Below are 13,749 nucleotides of genomic sequence, written 5' to 3'. Positions count from 1 at the left end.
GCCTGGAACTCGGTAGGACTGGACGAGATCCTTTGCAGTCAGAGACACGTGGAGAATGTTGCCTGCTTTTAGGAAGAGCTGGTCTGAGCCATGTGGTTCACCAGCACCCAATATAAGTGTGTCCATGCCCCCTTGGCTTTGCCGTGGTCGTTGACACTCTGCCTTTCTGTAAAGCCCATCAAGTTTTGATTGCAGATATAACATCTTTGGAACGACTCAGCATTTTTCAGCATGGGTGGACTTTTCACACATTTAAAAGCACTTCATGCAAATACAACAATGATGAACTTTATTGCCCCTGAATTTAGAAAAGAGGTCAAGTCATTTTTAAAGGAAAGGCCTACACTAAATACATAACCAGGAAGGGGCAGACCAAACCTCTAGGTAAACCAGCACCATCTAGTGTTTACACGGCAACATGATTGCACTAAAGAGAAGCACTTTTTGTTATATAGTATCAGGAATGCTTCCCTTTGTAGTCATCTAAAGGGGCTCTGTAAATGTAAGGGACCTGAATAAAAAAAATAAAAAAACATGGGCACAGGGGAGTCAGTCAGCAAATATTTACCCCAACTTGATAGCACTTTCTACTTTGGTTGAAAAGAAAGGTGCTAAAGTTAGAGTAGATATCAACTGATTTTTTTAGACAAGAGGGAGAGTGCAAAAATGGCTGCAGAGGAGGATGCAAAATAGTGTCCAAATGTTGCTCCAAGTCATTAGCACTTAAAAGTTACAAGATGGAGGGAGAGGTATGAAGCAAAGACCTACACTAAATACAAAAACAGAGAGTGGCAGACCAAGCTTCTAGGTAAACAGCACCCTCTAGTGTTTTGAAAGGAAAGGCCTACACTAATGAACAATTATTTTGAAAAAATCAGGGGAGTCAGTCAGCATATATTTACCCCAACTTGATAGCACTTTCTACTGTGGTCGAAAAGAAAGATGCAAAAGTTAGAGTAGATATCAACTGTTATTCAGTCAAGAGGGCAAGGGAATGAAAACTGGCAGCAGAGAAGGATGCAAAATAGTGTCCAAATGTTGCTTTAAGATGTTTTCACTTAAACGTTGATGGGAGAGGTATAAGGGTTTACAATATTGGTTACACTGACAAAGGAAATTCCATAGAAAAGAGGTTGAGTCTTGCCTGTAGTTCACTTCCTCATTAAAACTACCCCAAAGAGAAGCACTTATGAACACAGGACCAATCAATGCTCCCATTTGAAGTAATCTTAATGTGTTGAACTCTGTGATTAAATGAGCATCGCATGGAGAACGCAGTCTGTAGTTCTTGAAGGCAACTGTCTCTTGAAGCACTGATCACTTGAAACTACCCCAACAAATAGCACTTACCAAATACAACAGACAAGTTAGTGCCATGGTGAGGGTACCGAGGGTGACAGTAGTAGCAGCTGAAAATCTTGTCCAATTTCTAGCCTGGAACTCGGTAGGACTGGACGAGCTCCTTTGCAGTCAGAGACACGTGGAGAATGTTGCCTGCTTTTAGGAAGAGCTGGTCTGAGCCATGTGGTTCACCAGCACCCAATATAAGTGTGTCCATGCCCCCTTGGCTTTGCCGTGGTCGTTGACACTCTGCCTTTCTGTAAAGCCCATCAAGTTTTGATTGCAGATATAACATCTTTGGAACGACTCAGCATTTTTCAGCATGGGTGGACTTTTCACACATTTAAAAGCACTTCATGCAAATACAACAATGATGAACTTTATTGCCCCTGAATTTAGAAAAGAGGTCAAGTCATTTTTAAAGGAAAGGCCTACACTAAATACATAAACAGGAAGGGGCAGACCAAACCTCTAGGTAAACCAGCACCATCTAGTGTTTACACGGCAACATGATTGCACTAAAGAGAAGCACTTTTTGTTATATAGTATCAGGAATGCTTCCCTTTGTAGTCATCTAAAGGGGCTCTGTAAATGTAAGGGACCTGAATAAAAAAAATAAAAAAAAACATGGGCACAGGGGAGTCAGTCAGCAAATATTTACCCCAACTTGATAGCACTTTCTACTTTGGTTGAAAAGAAAGGTGCTAAAGTTAGAGTAGATATCAACTGATTTTTTTAGACAAGAGGGAGAGTGCAAAAATGGCTGCAGAGGAGGATGCAAAATAGTGTCCAAATGTTGCTCCAAGTCATTAGCACTTAAAAGTTACAAGATGGAGGGAGAGGTATGAAGCAAAGACCTACACTAAATACAAAAACAGAGAGTGGCAGACCAAGCTTCTAGGTAAACAGCACCCTCTAGTGTTTTGAAAGGAAAGGCCTACACTAATGAACAATTTTTTTTTTTTAAATCAGGGGAGTCAGTCAGCATATATTTACCCCAACTTGATAGCACTTTCTACTGTGGTCGAAAAGAAAGATGCAAAAGTTAGAGTAGATATCAACTGTTATTCAGTCAAGAGGGCAAGGGAATGAAAACTGGCAGCAGAGAAGGATGCAAAATAGTGTCCAAATGTTGCTTTAAGATGTTTTCACTTAAACGTTGATGGGAGAGGTATAAGGGTTTACAATATTGGTTACACTGACAAAGGAAATTCCATAGAAAAGAGGTTGAGTCTTGCCTGTAGTTCACTTCCTCATTAAAACTACCCCAAAGAGAAGCACTTATGAACACAGGACCAATCAATGCTCCCATTTGAAGTAATCTTAATGTGTTGAACTCTGTGATTAAATGAGCATCGCATGGAGAACGCAGTCTGTAGTTCTTGAAGGCAACTGTCTCTTGAAGCACTGATCACTTGAAACTACCCCAACAAATAGCACTTACCAAATACAACAGACAAGTTAGTGCCATGGTGAGGGTACCGAGGGTGACAGTAGTAGCAGCTGAAAATCTTGTCCAATTTCTAGCCTGGAACTCGGTAGGACTGGACGAGATCCTTTGCAGTCAGAGACACGTGGAGAATGTTGCCTGCTTTTAGGAAGAGCTGGTCTGAGCCATGTGGTTCACCAGCACCCAATATAAGTGTGTCCATGCCCCCTTGGCTTTGCCATGGTCGTTGACACTCTGCCTTTCTGTAAAGCCCATCAAGTTTTGATTGCAGATATAACATCTTTGGAACGACTCAGCATTTTTCAGCATGGGTGGACTTTTCACACATTTAAAAGCACTTCATGCAAATACAACAATGATGAACTTTATTGCCCCTGAATTTAGAAAAGAGGTCAAGTCATTTTTAAAGGAAAGGCCTACACTAAATACATAAACAGGAAGGGGCAGACCAAACCTCTAGGTAAACCAGCACCATCTAGTGTTTACACGGCAACATGATTGCACTAAAGAGAAGCACTTTTTGTTATATAGTATCAGGAATGCTTCCCTTTGTAGTCATCTAAAGGGGCTCTGTAAATGTAAGGGACCTGAATAAAAAAAAAAAAAAAACATGGGCACAGGGGAGTCAGTCAGCAAATATTTACCCCAACTTGATAGCACTTTCTACTTTGGTTGAAAAGAAAGGTGCTAAAGTTAGAGTAGATATCAACTGATTTTTTTAGACAAGAGGGAGAGTGCAAAAATGGCTGCAGAGGAGGATGCAAAATAGTGTCCAAATGTTGCTCCAAGTCATTAGCACTTAAAAGTTACAAGATGGAGGGAGAGGTATGAAGCAAAGACCTACACTAAATACAAAAACAGAGAGTGGCAGACCAAGCTTCTAGGTAAACAGCACCCTCTAGTGTTTTGAAAGGAAAGGCCTACACTAATGAACAATTTTTTTTTTTAAATCAGGGGAGTCAGTCAGCATATATTTACCCCAACTTGATAGCACTTTCTACTGTGGTCGAAAAGAAAGATGCAAAAGTTAGAGTAGATATCAACTGTTATTCAGTCAAGAGGGCAAGGGAATGAAAACTGGCAGCAGAGAAGGATGCAAAATAGTGTCCAAATGTTGCTTTAAGATGTTTTCACTTAAACGTTGATGGGAGAGGTATAAGGGTTTACAATATTGGTTACACTGACAAAGGAAATTCCATAGAAAAGAGGTTGAGTCTTGCCTGTAGTTCACTTCCTCATTAAAACTACCCCAAAGAGAAGCACTTATGAACACAGGACCAATCAATGCTCCCATTTGAAGTAATCTTAATGTGTTGAACTCTGTGATTAAATGAGCATCGCATGGAGAACGCAGTCTGTAGTTCTTGAAGGCAACTGTCTCTTGAAGCACTGATCACTTGAAACTACCCCAACAAATAGCACTTACCAAATACAACAGACAAGTTAGTGCCATGGTGAGGGTACCGAGGGTGACAGTAGTAGCAGCTGAAAATCTTGTCCAATTTCTAGCCTGGAACTCGGTAGGACTGGACGAGATCCTTTGCAGTCAGAGACACGTGGAGAATGTTGCCTGCTTTTAGGAAGAGCTGGTCTGAGCCATGTGGTTCACCAGCACCCAATATAAGTGTGTCCATGCCCCCTTGGCTTTGCCGTGGTCGTTGACACTCTGCCTTTCTGTAAAGCCCATCAAGTTTTGATTGCAGATATAACATCTTTGGAACGACTCAGCATTTTTCAGCATGGGTGGACTTTTCACACATTTAAAAGCACTTCATGCAAATACAACAATGATGAACTTTATTGCCCCTGAATTTAGAAAAGAGGTCAAGTCATTTTTAAAGGAAAGGCCTACACTAAATACATAAACAGGAAGGGGCAGACCAAACCTCTAGGTAAACCAGCACCATTTAGTGTTTACACGGCAACATGATTGCACTAAAGAGAAGCACTTTTTGTTATATAGTATCAGGAATGCTTCCCTTTGTAGTCATCTAAAGGGGCTCTGTAAATGTAAGGGACCTGAATAAAAAAAATAAAAAAACATGGGCACAGGGGAGTCAGTCAGCAAATATTTACCCCAACTTGATAGCACTTTCTACTTTGGTTGAAAAGAAAGGTGCTAAAGTTAGAGTAGATATCAACTGATTTTTTTAGACAAGAGGGAGAGTGCAAAAATGGCTGCAGAGGAGGATGCAAAATAGTGTCCAAATGTTGCTCCAAGTCATTAGCACTTAAAAGTTACAAGATGGAGGGAGAGGTATGAAGCAAAGACCTACACTAAATACAAAAACAGAGAGTGGCAGACTAAGCTTCTAGGTAAACAGCACCCTCTAGTGTTTTGAAAGGAAAGGCCTACACTAATGAACAATTTTTTTTTTTAAATCAGGGGAGTCAGTCAGCATATATTTACCCCAACTTGATAGCACTTTCTACTGTGGTCGAAAAGAAAGATGCAAAAGTTAGAGTAGATATCAACTGTTATTCAGTCAAGAGGGCAAGGGAATGAAAACTGGCAGCAGAGAAGGATGCAAAATAGTGTCCAAATGTTGCTTTAAGATGTTTTCACTTAAACGTTGATGGGAGAGGTATAAGGGTTTACAATATTGGTTACACTGACAAAGGAAATTCCATAGAAAAGAGGTTGAGTCTTGCCTGTAGTTCACTTCCTCATTAAAACTACCCCAAAGAGAAGCACTTATGAACACAGGACCAATCAATGCTCCCATTTGAAGTAATCTTAATGTGTTGAACTCTGTGATTAAATGAGCATCGCATGGAGAACGCAGTCTGTAGTTCTTGAAGGCAACTGTCTCTTGAAGCACTGATCACTTGAAACTACCCCAACAAATAGCACTTACCAAATACAACAGACAAGTTAGTGCCATGGTGAGGGTACCGAGGGTGACAGTAGTAGCAGCTGAAAATCTTGTCCAATTTCTAGCCTGGAACTCGGTAGGACTGGACGAGATCCTTTGCAGTCAGAGACACGTGGAGAATGTTGCCTGCTTTTAGGAAGAGCTGGTCTGAGCCATGTGGTTCACCAGCACCCAATATAAGTGTGTCCATGCCCCCTTGGCTTTGCCGTGGTCGTTGACACTCTGCCTTTCTGTAAAGCCCATCAAGTTTTGATTGCAGATATAACATCTTTGGAACGACTCAGCATTTTTCAGCATGGGTGGACTTTTCACACATTTAAAAGCACTTCATGCAAATACAACAATGATGAACTTTATTGCCCCTGAATTTAGAAAAGAGGTCAAGTCATTTTTAAAGGAAAGGCCTACACTAAATACATAAACAGGAAGGGGCAGACCAAACCTCTAGGTAAACCAGCACCATCTAGTGTTTACACGGCAACATGATTGCACTAAAGAGAAGCACTTTTTGTTATATAGTATCAGGAATGCTTCCCTTTGTAGTCATCTAAAGGGGCTCTGTAAATGTAAGGGACCTGAATAAAAAAAAATAAAAAAACATGGGCACAGGGGAGTCAGTCAGCAAATATTTACCCCAACTTGATAGCACTTTCTACTTTGGTTGAAAAGAAAGGTGCTAAAGTTAGAGTAGATATCAACTGATTTTTTTAGACAAGAGGGAGAGTGCAAAAATGGCTGCAGAGGAGGATGCAAAATAGTGTCCAAATGTTGCTCCAAGTCATTAGCACTTAAAAGTTACAAGATGGAGGGAGAGGTATGAAGCAAAGACCTACACTAAATACAAAAACAGAGAGTGGCAGACCAAGCTTCTAGGTAAACAGCACCCTCTAGTGTTTTGAAAGGAAAGGCCTACACTAATGAACAATTATTTTGAAAAAATCAGGGGAGTCAGTCAGCATATATTTACCCCAACTTGATAGCACTTTCTACTGTGGTCGAAAAGAAAGATGCAAAAGTTAGAGTAGATATCAACTGTTATTCAGTCAAGAGGGCAAGGGAATGAAAACTGGCAGCAGAGAAGGATGCAAAATAGTGTCCAAATGTTGCTTTAAGATGTTTTCACTTAAACGTTGATGGGAGAGGTATAAGGGTTTACAATATTGGTTACACTGACAAAGGAAATTCCATAGAAAAGAGGTTGAGTCTTGCCTGTAGTTCACTTCCTCATTAAAACTACCCCAAAGAGAAGCACTTATGAACACAGGACCAATCAATGCTCCCATTTGAAGTAATCTTAATGTGTTGAACTCTGTGATTAAATGAGCATCGCATGGAGAACGCAGTCTGTAGTTCTTGAAGGCAACTGTCTCTTGAAGCACTGATCACTTGAAACTACCCCAACAAATAGCACTTACCAAATACAACAGACAAGTTAGTGCCATGGTGAGGGTACCGAGGGTGACAGTAGTAGCAGCTGAAAATCTTGTCCAATTTCTAGCCTGGAACTCGGTAGGACTGGACGAGATCCTTTGCAGTCAGAGACACGTGGAGAATGTTGCCTGCTTTTAGGAAGAGCTGGTCTGAGCCATGTGGTTCACCAGCACCCAATATAAGTGTGTCCATGCCCCCTTGGCTTTGCCGTGGTCGTTGACACTCTGCCTTTCTGTAAAGCCCATCAAGTTTTGATTGCAGATATAACATCTTTGGAACGACTCAGCATTTTTCAGCATGGGTGGACTTTTCACACATTTAAAAGCACTTCATGCAAATACAACAATGATGAACTTTATTGCCCCTGAATTTAGAAAAGAGGTCAAGTCATTTTTAAAGGAAAGGCCTACACTAAATACATAAACAGGAAGGGGCAGACCAAACCTCTAGGTAAACCAGCACCATCTAGTGTTTACACGGCAACATGATTGCACTAAAGAGAAGCACTTTTTGTTATATAGTATCAGGAATGCTTCCCTTTGTAGTCATCTAAAGGGGCTCTGTAAATGTAAGGGACCTGAATAAAAAAATAAAAAAAAAACATGGGCACAGGGGAGTCAGTCAGCAAATATTTACCCCAACTTGATAGCACTTTCTACTTTGGTTGAAAAGAAAGGTGCTAAAGTTAGAGTAGATATCAACTGATTTTTTTAGACAAGAGGGAGAGTGCAAAAATGGCTGCAGAGGAGGATGCAAAATAGTGTCCAAATGTTGCTCCAAGTCATTAGCACTTAAAAGTTACAAGATGGAGGGAGAGGTATGAAGCAAAGACCTACACTAAATACAAAAACAGAGAGTGGCAGACCAAGCTTCTAGGTAAACAGCACCCTCTAGTGTTTTGAAAGGAAAGGCCTACACTAATGAACAATTTTTTTTTTTTAAATCAGGGGAGTCAGTCAGCATATATTTACCCCAACTTGATAGCACTTTCTACTGTGGTCGAAAAGAAAGATGCAAAAGTTAGAGTAGATATCAACTGTTATTCAGTCAAGAGGGCAAGGGAATGAAAACTGGCAGCAGAGAAGGATGCAAAATAGTGTCCAAATGTTGCTTTAAGATGTTTTCACTTAAACGTTGATGGGAGAGGTATAAGGGTTTACAATATTGGTTACACTGACAAAGGAAATTCCATAGAAAAGAGGTTGAGTCTTGCCTGTAGTTCACTTCCTCATTAAAACTACCCCAAAGAGAAGCACTTATGAACACAGGACCAATCAATGCTCCCATTTGAAGTAATCTTAATGTGTTGAACTCTGTGATTAAATGAGCATCGCATGGAGAACGCAGTCTGTAGTTCTTGAAGGCAACTGTCTCTTAAAGCACTGATCATTTGAAACTACCCCAACAAATAGCACTTACCAAATACAACAGACAAGTTAGTGCCATGGTGAGGGTACCGAGGGTGACAGTAGTAGCAGCTGAAAATCTTGTCCAATTTCTAGCCTGGAACTCAGTAGGACTGGACGAGATCCTTTGCAGTCAGAGACACGTGGAGAATGTTGCCTGCTTTTAGGAAGAGCTGGTCTGAGCCATGTGGTTCACCAGCACCCAATATAAGTGTGTCCATGCCCCCTTGGCTTTGCTATGGTCGTTGACACTCTGCCTTTCTGTAAAGCCCATCAAGTTGATTGCAGATATAACATCTTTGGAACGACTCAGCATTTTTCAGCATGGGTGGACTTTTCACACATTTAAAAGTACTTCATGCAAATACAACAATGATGAACTTTATTGCCCCTGAATTTAGAAAAGAGGTCAAGTCATTTTTAAAGGAAAGGCCTACACTAAATACATAAACAGGAAGGGGCAGACCAAACCTCTAGGTAAACCAGCACCATCTAGTGTTTACACGGCAACATGATTGCACTAAAGAGAAGCACTTTTTGTTATATAGTATCAGGAATGCTTCCCTTTGTAGTCATCTAAAGGGGCTCTGTAAATGTAAGGGACCTGAATAAAAAAAATAAAAAAACATGGGCACAGGGGAGTCAGTCAGCAAATATTTACCCCAACTTGATAGCACTTTCTACTTTGGTTGAAAAGAAAGGTGCTAAAGTTAGAGTAGATATCAACTGATTTTTTTAGACAAGAGGGAGAGTGCAAAAATGGCTGCAGAGGAGGATGCAAAATAGTGTCCAAATGTTGCTCCAAGTCATTAGCACTTAAAAGTTACAAGATGGAGGGAGAGGTATGAAGCAAAGACATACACTAAATACAAAAACAGAGAGTGGCAGACCAAGCTTCTAGGTAAACAGCACCCTCTAGTGTTTTGAAAGGAAAGGCCTACACTAATGAACAATTTTTTTTTTTTAAATCAGGGGAGTCAGTCAGCATATATTTACCCCAACTTGATAGCACTTTCTACTGTGGTCGAAAAGAAAGATGCAAAAGTTAGAGTAGATATCAACTGTTATTCAGTCAAGAGGGCAAGGGAATGAAAACTGGCAGCAGAGAAGGATGCAAAATAGTGTCCAAATGTTGCTTTAAGATGTTTTCACTTAAACGTTGATGGGAGAGGTATAAGGGTTTACAATATTGGTTACACTGACAAAGGAAATTCCATAGAAAAGAGGTTGAGTCTTGCCTGTAGTTCACTTCCTCATTAAAACTACCCCAAAGAGAAGCACTTATGAACACAGGACCAATCAATGCTCCCATTTGAAGTAATCTTAATGTGTTGAACTCTGTGATTAAATGAGCATCGCATGGAGAACGCAGTCTGTAGTTCTTGAAGGCAACTGTCTCTTGAAGCACTGATCACTTGAAACTACCCCAACAAATAGCACTTACCAAATACAACAGACAAGTTAGTGCCATGGTGAGGGTACCGAGGGTGACAGTAGTAGCAGCTGAAAATCTTGTCCAATTTCTAGCCTGGAACTCGGTAGGACTGGACGAGATCCTTTGCAGTCAGAGACACGTGGAGAATGTTGCCTGCTTTTAGGAAGAGCTGGTCTGAGCCATGTGGTTCACCAGCACCCAATATAAGTGTGTCCATGCCCCCTTGGCTTTGCCATGGTCGTTGACACTCTGCCTTTCTGTAAAGCCCATCAAGTTTTGATTGCAGATATAACATCTTTGGAACGACTCAGCATTTTTCAGCATGGGTGGACTTTTCACACATTTAAAAGCACTTCATGCAAATACAACAATGATGAACTTTATTGCCCCTGAATTTAGAAAAGAGGTCAAGTCATTTTTAAAGGAAAGGCCTACACTAAATACATAAACAGGAAGGGGCAGACCAAACCTCTAGGTAAACCAGCACCATCTAGTGTTTACACGGCAACATGATTGCACTAAAGAGAAGCACTTTTTGTTATATAGTATCAGGAATGCTTCCCTTTGTAGTCATCTAAAGGGGCTCTGTAAATGTAAGGGACCTGAATAAAAAAAATAAAAAAAAACATGGGCACAGGGGAGTCAGTCAGCAAATATTTACCCCAACTTGATAGCACTTTCTACTTTGGTTGAAAAGAAAGGTGCTAAAGTTAGAGTAGATATCAACTGATTTTTTTAGACAAGAGGGAGAGTGCAAAAATGGCTGCAGAGGAGGATGCAAAATAGTGTCCAAATGTTGCTCCAAGTCATTAGCACTTAAAAGTTACAAGATGGAGGGAGAGGTATGAAGCAAAGACCTACACTAAATACAAAAACAGAGAGTGGCAGACCAAGCTTCTAGGTAAACAGCACCCTCTAGTGTTTTGAAAGGAAAGGCCTACACTAATGAACAATTTTTTTTTTTTAAATCAGGGGAGTCAGTCAGCATATATTTACCCCAACTTGATAGCACTTTCTACTGTGGTCGAAAAGAAAGATGCAAAAGTTAGAGTAGATATCAACTGTTATTCAGTCAAGAGGGCAAGGGAATGAAAACTGGCAGCAGAGAAGGATGCAAAATAGTGTCCAAATGTTGCTTTAAGATGTTTTCACTTAAACGTTGATGGGAGAGGTATAAGGGTTTACAATATTGGTTACACTGACAAAGGAAATTCCATAGAAAAGAGGTTGAGTCTTGCCTGTAGTTCACTTCCTCATTAAAACTACCCCAAAGAGAAGCACTTATGAACACAGGACCAATCAATGCTCCCATTTGAAGTAATCTTAATGTGTTGAACTCTGTGATTAAATGAGCATCGCATGGAGAACGCAGTCTGTAGTTCTTGAAGGCAACTGTCTCTTGAAGCACTGATCACTTGAAACTACCCCAACAAATAGCACTTACCAAATACAACAGACAAGTTAGTGCCATGGTGAGGGTACCGAGGGTGACAGTAGTAGCAGCTGAAAATCTTGTCCAATTTCTAGCCTGGAACTCGGTAGGACTGGACGAGATCCTTTGCAGTCAGAGACACGTGGAGAATGTTGCCTGCTTTTAGGAAGAGCTGGTCTGAGCCATGTGGTTCACCAGCACCCAATATAAGTGTGTCCATGCCCCCTTGGCTTTGCCATGGTCGTTGACACTCTGCCTTTCTGTAAAGCCCATCAAGTTTTGATTGCAGATATAACATCTTTGGAACGACTCAGCATTTTTCAGCATGGGTGGACTTTTCACACATTTAAAAGCACTTCATGCAAATACAACAATGATGAACTTTATTGCCCCTGAATTTAGAAAAGAGGTCAAGTCATTTTTAAAGGAAAGGCCTACACTAAATACATAAACAGGAAGGGGCAGACCAAACCTCTAGGTAAACCAGCACCATCTAGTGTTTACACGGCAACATGATTGCACTAAAGAGAAGCACTTTTTGTTATATAGTATCAGGAATGCTTCCCTTTGTAGTCATCTAAAGGGGCTCTGTAAATGTAAGGGACCTGAATAAAAAAAAAAAAAAAACATGGGCACAGGGGAGTCAGTCAGCAAATATTTACCCCAACTTGATAGCACTTTCTACTTTGGTTGAAAAGAAAGGTGCTAAAGTTAGAGTAGATATCAACTGATTTTTTTAGACAAGAGGGAGAGTGCAAAAATGGCTGCAGAGGAGGATGCAAAATAGTGTCCAAATGTTGCTCCAAGTCATTAGCACTTAAAAGTTACAAGATGGAGGGAGAGGTATGAAGCAAAGACCTACACTAAATACAAAAACAGAGAGTGGCAGACCAAGCTTCTAGGTAAACAGCACCCTCTAGTGTTTTGAAAGGAAAGGCCTACACTAATGAACAATTTTTTTTTTTAAATCAGGGGAGTCAGTCAGCATATATTTACCCCAACTTGATAGCACTTTCTACTGTGGTCGAAAAGAAAGATGCAAAAGTTAGAGTAGATATCAACTGTTATTCAGTCAAGAGGGCAAGGGAATGAAAACTGGCAGCAGAGAAGGATGCAAAATAGTGTCCAAATGTTGCTTTAAGATGTTTTCACTTAAACGTTGATGGGAGAGGTATAAGGGTTTACAATATTGGTTACACTGACAAAGGAAATTCCATAGAAAAGAGGTTGAGTCTTGCCTGTAGTTCACTTCCTCATTAAAACTACCCCAAAGAGAAGCACTTATGAACACAGGACCAATCAATGCTCCCATTTGAAGTAATCTTAATGTGTTGAACTCTGTGATTAAATGAGCATCGCATGGAGAACGCAGTCTGTAGTTCTTGAAGGCAACTGTCTCTTGAAGCACTGATCACTTGAAACTACCCCAACAAATAGCACTTACCAAATACAACAGACAAGTTAGTGCCATGGTGAGGGTACCGAGGGTGACAGTAGTAGCAGCTGAAAATCTTGTCCAATTTCTAGCCTGGAACTCGGTAGGACTGGACGAGATCCTTTGCAGTCAGAGACACGTGGAGAATGTTGCCTGCTTTTAGGAAGAGCTGGTCTGAGCCATGTGGTTCACCAGCACCCAATATAAGTGTGTCCATGCCCCCTTGGCTTTGCCGTGGTCGTTGACACTCTGCCTTTCTGTAAAGCCCATCAAGTTTTGATTGCAGATATAACATCTTTGGAACGACTCAGCATTTTTCAGCATGGGTGGACTTTTCACACATTTAAAAGCACTTCATGCAAATACAACAATGATGAACTTTATTGCCCCTGAATTTAGAAAAGAGGTCAAGTCATTTTTAAAGGAAAGGCCTACACTAAATACATAAACAGGAAGGGGCAGACCAAACCTCTAGGTAAACCAGCACCATTTAGTGTTTACACGGCAACATGATTGCACTAAAGAGAAGCACTTTTTGTTATATAGTATCAGGAATGCTTCCCTTTGTAGTCATCTAAAGGGGCTCTGTAAATGTAAGGGACCTGAATAAAAAAAATAAAAAAACATGGGCACAGGGGAGTCAGTCAGCAAATATTTACCCCAACTTGATAGCACTTTCTACTTTGGTTGAAAAGAAAGGTGCTAAAGTTAGAGTAGATATCAACTGATTTTTTTAGACAAGAGGGAGAGTGCAAAAATGGCTGCAGAGGAGGATGCAAAATAGTGTCCAAATGTTGCTCCAAGTCATTAGCACTTAAAAGTTACAAGATGGAGGGAGAGGTATGAAGCAAAGACCTACACTAAATACAAAAACAGAGAGTGGCAGACTAAGCTTCTAGGTAAACAGCACCCTCTAGTGTTTTGAAAGGAAAGGCCTACACTA

The sequence above is a fragment of the Leuciscus leuciscus genome, assembly GCF_965113295.1.
Source record: "Leuciscus leuciscus genome assembly, chromosome: 13".
In the NCBI taxonomy this organism is placed as follows: domain Eukaryota; kingdom Metazoa; phylum Chordata; class Actinopteri; order Cypriniformes; family Leuciscidae; genus Leuciscus; species Leuciscus leuciscus.
The sequence above is the reverse complement of the archived record's forward strand: the minus strand, read 5'-3'. Positions refer to the sequence as shown.